Here is a 6,967-nt window from a genome sequence, read left to right as displayed (position 1 = left end):
GCACAGAGTAGGTGCTTGCTTCCTTTTTTTATTGTCAAATGGATGAAAGAGGAAAGGAGAAGCAATAAAGGTGAGTGTCCTTTTTTTTGTTTTTAAGATTGTATTTATTTATTCATGAGAGACACACACAGAGAGAGAGGCAGAGACACAGGCAGAGGGAGAAGCAGGCTCCATGCAGGGAGCCTGACATGAGACTCAATCCCGGGCCTCCAGGATCAGGCCTGGGCTGAAGGCAGTGCTAAACCACTGAGTTACCCGGGCTGCCCGGTGAGTGTCCATTGAACATGTATGTAGCATCAAACACTCATCCAGGTAGGAATACCAACATGTTCTGATTTGCCCAGGACTCTCCTGGCTTTGAAACTGAATGCCTCCCTTCCAGGGAATCCTCTCCATCCCAGGCAAACCAGGATGGTTAGTCATCCTAGATCTAGATTAAGTCATTTAATCTTCTTAACCTATGAGGTTGGCACTGCTATGAACCCGCTTTAGCAGGAAACCAGAGGTAAAGACCATCATACAGCTACTAGTAAAGAACCCATGAACTCTGAAAGGGTGGGAGGTGGTGTTTATAGTAGTTAGTGCTTAGACTCTTGCATCTGACAGACCAGGATTCAAATCCTAGGCTGTCGGGTTCTCAGGTCCAATTCTTGGACCCCTTACTGAAACAGCTCTGAGACGTAGTTTCCTTGCCCTAAAACAGAAATGATAAAGTTATTGCAAGAATAAATTCAATGGGCCTAGTGCATGTGCTGAGCACAGTATATGGCACACCGTTAGTGCCAAATAAATGCTGGCTTTTAAGATTAGGGGCACAAACCACAAGCACATGAGACAGAAAGGGTGTTGGAGGGGAAGGAAGAAAGAGCTAAGGATATCCAGAGGAGGAAGTGCCTTAATGCCTTTGAACTCTAGTAGCCCTCATTCTTCCTGGAGCCTGGCTCAAGCAGAAAACCTGGCAGACATTAGTTCTCTTTCTCACTTTCTTCACAGAAATGCAAGCTCCATCTTTGTATCACTGTGATCTCCTGTGGGAGGTTCTTGTCTGTGCTTCACTGCCCCACAGCAGCCCCAGTACCTTTCAATGTAGCTGCGTGATCTTGGGCCAGTGGTTTCACCTCTCTGGGCCTGTTTCCATATCTAGACTGATCATAAGGATTTAAAAAGTTAATGCATTTAAAGGACTTGATGAGCATCTGGCATTTAATAAGGGCTCAAAAAAAAAAAAAAAAAAAAAAAGCTAAATCATGACACTCAGAATGAACTCCTGCTTCCATACCCTAACTTCCAGGCATGCTACACTCATACCCTATCTCATCACCCACCCTGTTGCCCTTCTTCATTCTGCTCTGGCCACGCTGGCTTTTACACTTGCTGTTCCCTCTGCTTGGAATGCTTTTCCACCCGGCCTTCCCACAGCTAGCTCCTTGTCATGTTGGTCTCAGCTTCAATGGTACTGCCTCAGAGAGGACCTCCTTGCCTATCTAGCAGTTACTTTCACATCAGCTTGGTTTATTTGCTTTATAGATCTTGTGACTATTTTATATTGGTTTACCAAAGCATTGGCTAATGGAGGCATGGTCTGTCTCCATGAGAACTGGCATCTGGTTCAACACTTATCCCCAGTACCTAGAACACTGCCTGCTTTGAGGATTCTTTAGCAACTCCTGCACCTCGTTTGTCTCAGCCCAACTGACTCTATAAACAGCCCCGAGCTGGGGGACAAGATGTACTCACTGGCCTTGATTTTAGGAACTTGTCCTGTCAGCCTGACCCCCTCCATCACATGGGTTCTCTTTCTCCCAAAGCTTGTGTCCCCAACTCTCACACTTCAGTGATATTGGCAGATGTGCAGCCCAGGAGGGTCTCTGTCAAGCTCCTGGAGTCCTCAACACTTGACTTGTGGGATGAAGAGATCAAAATGCTTGGATCCCTTTCAACTTTCACTCCTGGCTTTGAAGAGGGAAGGAGGAACCAAAACATTATATGTTAATTAATTGAATTTAATTCCTACCACTCGAAGGGACTGGGAAGAAGTGCTCTTCTAGCCTCTACTGTGTCTCCAGCACAGGGAGATTGTAAAACACCAGGAGAGCAAAGCATTAGTTAAGTACTTTGGAATCAGACAGACCTGGTTCAAATCCCCCTTCTGTCATTTTCTAGAACAGAGGTCAAAGACCTGTTCCTGTAAAAGATCAGATAGTACATACTTTAGGCTTTGCAGGCCTTGTGGTCTCTGTCACAGCTGTTCAGACTCTGCCATTGCAGCAATAAACAAGATTTAAATGAACAGGCTGCTCGCTGGATTCGGTCCACAGGCTGTAGTTTGCCAACCCCTGTTATAAAGCAAATTAAAAAGTAAATATTGAGAGCATCAATTTCCACATCTGTAAAATGGGGATGATCTAGTACCTGCCTACATCTCTAGGTGGTGGTGAGATTTTAATATAATTAAGCACATGAAGTGCCGAGTCACCCAGGTGGCTCAGTCGGTTAAGTGACCGGCTCTTGATTTCGGTTCAGGTCATGATCTCAGGGTCCTGGGATCGAGCCCCATGCTGAATCTGGCTCCACATTCAGTAGAGTCTGCTTCAAGATTCTCTCTCCCTCTGCCCCTCCCCTCACTCTCTCTCTCTCTCTCTCAAATAAATAAATAAACTTAAAATATATATACATATATATGGGGCTCCTGGGTGGCTCCCTCAGTTAAGCACCTTCAGCTCAGGTCATGATCTCAGGGTTCCAGGATGGCGCTCCTGCTGGGCTCCCTGCTCAGCGGGGAGTCTGCTTCTCCCTCTGCGGGTGTGCGCACTCTCTCTTTCTATCTCGCAAATAAAAAAAAAAAGATCTGTGAGAGACTCACAGATCATAGGAAACAAATTGAGGGTTGCTGGAAGGGGAGGCCTGGGGTACAGGGTAACTGGTTGATGGACATGAAGGAGGTCAGGTAATGGAATGAGTGCTGGGTGTTATATAAGAATGATAAATCCTCGACCTCTACTTCTGAAACCAAAACATTATATGTTAATTAATTGAATTTAAATAAATTTTTTAAAGAAAAAATCTGTGAAAAAGAAAAACAAAACAAAACAAAAAAAACAAAAAACAGTATGTAAAGTGCCAAACCTAGTACTTGGCACACTGAAGTGCTCAGTAAGTATCTCTGGTCGTTAGTATTAACTAGGTGTTTAACAAACAAAAAATGCTTTATGGATATTAACTCACTTAAAACTCATCGTGTCCTGTAAGACAGGTATCATCAGCGCATTTTACAGATGAGGAAACAGAGACCTGGAGAGGTCAAGTCTCTAGCTCAAGTCAATCTGGCTCCAGGGCGTAGGCTCTTCCCCACTCCGCTCAGTTGTCTCTTTTTAAATGACCCCATTTCATCCTCATAGCAATTCTTTGCAATAGTTATCATCGCCCCGGTTTTGCAGACTTGCATACCGAGGTACAGCAGGAGGAAGTCACTGGTCAAAATAAGTAAACACCGGCTCTGCTGACCACTGGACACCAAATTGGATTTCTGCCCAAGATCTCCACATGTGTAGCCTGGCTTCCCCCTCCTGCTCCCCATCTCCAGCTGTGTTTTCTTTGGATCCTTGCATGGCTTGGAGAAGCTGCGTCAGTCCTTCTCCCCTCCTGACCATTCTTCCACCGCCCCTACCCCCCAGGCCCATCCAAGCTACCCTTTGGGAAAAGCACCCCCCACCCTCACCATGCTGGAGCCCTTGAGGCCCGAGCACCGCGGCGTATGTAATGCGTACAGGCCTGCGCTGGTGAGCGTGCATGTGCCTGGGCACGAGTGTTAGGGGATGGATTGGAATGAGGGAAGAGGTGTGTGTGGGGGCCAGATGTCAGACCAGGAGACTCTGATGACATCTCCCCAAACAGGCTGGAGGGAGGCAGACGTTTACCAAATGGAGAGAAGAGAAACACAGGACTGGGGCTTTCTGGGTTCAGCCAGGGGCAGAGCTGTTGACTGCCATTCTGTGGCTTCTAAAACTTGGACACTTGGCATTTGGGTTTCTCCTTTTCTTTCCCATTGCTCCTTGAAGAGCAGCTCCTTTTTCTGTGGAAGGAGCCGGCCACCTAGGCCCCAAAGGGTCTTCCAGGTTTGAAACTCAAGGACTCCCACGCTGCTCACGGGGCGGCGTTCCCTGGCTCCTGGGTCCTGTGTGCCCCTGTCCCTGGTACCGCTCCAGCAAACTTGGCCTCGAGCAGCTTCCTCATCCTCCAACTTCTCTCCTTTTCTTTACGCTTCACTCTCCCAGCTTCTATGCCTCTTGCAGCCTCCAGCTGACTCTGACTCATGGGGGCCTCTTTCTCAAAGGTCCTCTCAACCTCCTGTCCCTGCTGTCATTAGCATTCAGCATGGGCTTCCCACCCACTCACTGCTTTGAGGAAGGGGTGGAAGATCTGTACAGTGCTGTCTAGACGTTTGGAGTTCATAAGCCAGAACTATAATTTCAAAGGGAGGGGGCGCCAGCGGTACTGACTTTTCTCCTTTTGATGATCTTCATTGGCCTCAGCTTGTCTCTTTGCAGACCTTTCCAAAGGTTGTGAGAAGCCCCCAACACATTGCAGCATCCTGACTTTTCCGAGATGCTCTGTTACCACAGCCTCTGAGGGCCTTCCCCTCCCGGGAGGGAGTCGTGAGGACATCACAGCCTCCCCACCTTCCTCCTGGGTGCCACCCCAGTAGCGCCATATTTCAGCACTGTCCCCACAGTGGTACCAAATCCTGTCGCCCTCCCAGGCTTCTCATCTCAGATCATGGCATCATGCTCACCCAGATGCTCAAGTCAGAAGCAGAGCAGTTTTCCTTGACTCTCTTACTTCCTGAAAGCTCATATCAGTGAATCCTGGTGTCCTGAACTCCAAAAGGTGCCCCCCACCTCTATGCACGGTTCCCATTTGCACCAACACTAGTCTGGGCCATTTTCTGCACCAACCACAGTGGTGTTCAAAAAATAGAAATCGTAGTACCTCACTACCCTATTCAAAACCCTCATTCACTCCCCATCACACACAAAGACCTGGGTGCTGGCCATGAGCCCAGAGGACTAGGCTGCCCAGCTCCCACCTACCTTCCTCTTCAACTCTATTTCACCACTGTCTGGACACCAAGTCACTCAGCCTCGAGCTTTCCATTTACCCTTCCCTCCACCCGATGCACCTTTACAGAGAGACCTTGCCTGGTTAGCTTCCTCTATTCACTGGAGTTTCTCCCCAAGTGTCACCTGCCCAGGAAGGACCCCACCCCATCAGTGCGCCTGTTGCTCTGCTTTGTTCTTTATCGGCTGTTTCTTCCAGCAGACTGTAAGCTCCATGGCGGCAGGAGCCTGATACTTACTCATGGCTGTGTCCCCAGGGCCCAGCACAGGAGCCAGTGTATAGAGAGTGGGTAGTTATTACTATCTACAGACCCTTCAAAAGGGGAGATTTTATCACGGACTGAGCAGCACCGGCCTAATTCCCCCCTGAGCCTCTAAGCTCCCTATGCTTCCTGCTGGCACCATCCATCTCCTTACATCTCTCTGGGGTTATCTGGAGCTGGTCTGCAGCCAGGAATGCCATACTTTCCTAATCTCTTCAGAGGCCTGAACAATCCCTAAAGTCACCTCAGGAGGGGGTGGGGGTACTCCCTTAGGATCTCAGCTGGCTGCACAGGAATCAGGACTCCCTGACCCAAGCCACTCCCAGGCCCCTACACCTTACCTTCTAACAGGCCAGGCTGCCCTGGGACTTCATGTGCCTTCCTGGTGTGGGAGAAGCTGCTGGCCAGATTGAGATCCCTCTCAGTGCCCCATAGGCCAGAATTTCAGGCCTAAAGTTAGATCACTGGTTCTCAACCCTTTTGCACATTAGTAGCTTTTGAAGTGGGGAGGGTTTTCCTTTGTTTTGTTATGTTTTGAATACCTATGGTTTGGCCCCAAACCCTAAGACTCTGATTTTTATTTATTCTTTTTTTTTTTTTTTAAGTAGGCTCCACATTGGGTTTGAACTCAATCAAGACCTGAGCTGATTAAAAAAAAAAAAAGACCTGAGCTGAGATCAAGAGTCAGACACTTGGGGCGCCTGGGTGCCTCAGTGGTTGAGCATCTGCCTTTGGCTCAGGTCGTGATCCTGGGGTCCTGGGATCCAGTCCCACATAGGGCTCCCCACAGTGAGCCTGCTTCTCCCTCTGCCTGTGTCTCTGCCTCTCTGTGTGTGTGTGTCTCTCATGAATAAATAAAAGACTTTAAAAAAAAAGAGTCGGACACTTGACCGACCGAACCACCCAGGTGGCCCTCTGATTTCTCTTTTTAAAGCAGGCTCCACGCCCAATATGGGGCCCCAGTCATGACCCTGAGATCAAGTGTCCTACGCTCTGTAGGCTGAGCCAGCCAGGCACCCTGCAAAACTCTTGATTTCATTGGTTTGGGATCAATGGGTGTTTTTTAAAAAAGTTCCTCAGGATGCCAAGGTGGCTCAGTGGTTGAGCTCCTGCCTTCAGCCTAGGGGTTGATTCTGGGGTTCTAGGATTGAGTCCCATATCGGGCTCCCTGCAAAGAGCCAGCTTGTCTCTCTGCCTGTGTCTCTGCCTCTTTCTCTCTGTGTCTCTCATGAATGAATAAAAAACAAAATCTTTATATATAAAAAAAAAGTTCCTCAACAGGATATAATGAACAAGACTGAGAGTAACAAGCATTGGAAAAAAACAAAAACAAAAAAACAAGCATTGGCAAGAACACGGAGAAAGGAGACCCTTTCCCCACTGCTGCTAGGACGCAGCGTAGTGCAGTGCTTTGTCAGTTTCTTATAAAGGCAAACATATGTTCACTACCTATCCAGCAATTCCACTTCCAGGTGTCCACAAGTAGGAAAACCTATGTTCATGCAAACCCTTGCACACAGGTTCGTGGCAATTCCATTCCTCATAGCCAAAAAAGTGGGAACAGCCCCCATGTCCAGCAGTCGGTAA

Source organism: Vulpes lagopus, chromosome 18, assembly GCF_018345385.1.
Source record: "Vulpes lagopus strain Blue_001 chromosome 18, ASM1834538v1, whole genome shotgun sequence".
Lineage (NCBI taxonomy): Eukaryota > Metazoa > Chordata > Mammalia > Carnivora > Canidae > Vulpes > Vulpes lagopus.
Note: the sequence above shows the minus strand (reverse complement) of the source record.